Genomic DNA, 1,465 nt, shown 5'->3' on the forward strand with positions numbered 1-1,465 from the left:
CATATAGTGTCTGTTACACTTTTCACTCTTACAAACGCAACCCATGTTGCTAGATTTCAAAAAGTTTTAACTGATGTTAATATGCATTTTATCATCGTGGAGAATCATGGAAATGGGAACAAGTAACAAACAAGCCTACACTGCCACCAAGTGGGAAATATATATTATTGCATGATGACACACTGGGTTTGATGAACGTGCAGACGAACACGTATAGTCTAAAGGTTGTGTTAAGTACAGCACAGTACAGTGGGTGCTTAAAATACAGTAAATAGCCACAATGTTTGTATGTATTACATTTAATTGTCTTAATTTATTATATATTTTAAAACCATTACATACATTTCCCAGTACCAGAATTAATCAATAATTAAAAAAAGAATCTCTTGAATTTGTCATTAAATCTCTCAACAGCCTGGCACAGTGATACTTCTACTGTAATGGGCTTATCCCAGGTCCGCCTGTCAACTGATGTGTCATTAAATTTGACTCTGACTGACTATATTTCCAAGCCTGTCTGAGAGACAAAGAACTATACAGGGATTCATCATTTCTGTTCGTAAAGGACTTTGCATGAGAATCCCAGAGATCGACTTGACATCTTTAATCCACCACAAACAAACAAATAAACTGACAGATGATGAGATGACTTTTGTCACATATTTAAAAACCGGACCCCAAAGTGCTGCCCCCATGACTTACATTGATTAGCCTGTTTGAAGTAAACTAAAATCGTGACCAGTAATTACATCAGCAGCAGCAGTGAAATGTTCTCCCTCCTCTACTGAAGATGAAGCAGCAGAGGGCAGCTGAGCTGTGGCCAATTCACTGGGTCTAAATTTATAATTTCTAATTGGCAAGAATGCTGACAGCTGAAAAATGTCCGTTCACATAACTGCATCATCAGCCCCAGCTACATAAGTTATGATTGTCATAACTCAGGATTAGATCAGAGAGGCAAGCTGGTCCCTCGATGAATAACCACACTCAGTCACTCAAATTGACTTATTAGGGCAGTGAGGGATTGTTGCTCCGGCTAATCTGACAAACATTTGCATAAGGCCGACTTGAGAAGAGGGCATTATAACACAGAACCAGACACTCCAGCCATTGATATGCAGCACATTTTATTCCCTTTACATTTCAGACATTCAGATCAATGGTTCCCGATCTTTATTGACAGACGCCTCCTCCACAGGCCCATTATATGAGCTCAAGTCCCACTTTATCAACACCCATCGGCCAAGTTCCAAATGTGCTCATTTAAACTGATATTATTTAACACTATTGATTACATAAAAGTGGATTATGTTGTGACACTTTGAGTTTAGCGATTGCTTTTCCTTTCTCAACTTTTTATCTATAACCTTTAGCTTCTTCGACTTTTCTGCTCGCTTGCTAACTAGTTTTCATACACTCCATGGTGTTCAGGTAGTCAATATGTGGATCCATTTCTTCTTTTTTC

This window comes from Sander lucioperca, chromosome 13 (genome assembly GCF_008315115.2).
Source record: "Sander lucioperca isolate FBNREF2018 chromosome 13, SLUC_FBN_1.2, whole genome shotgun sequence".
In the NCBI taxonomy this organism is placed as follows: Eukaryota; Metazoa; Chordata; class Actinopteri; order Perciformes; family Percidae; genus Sander; species Sander lucioperca.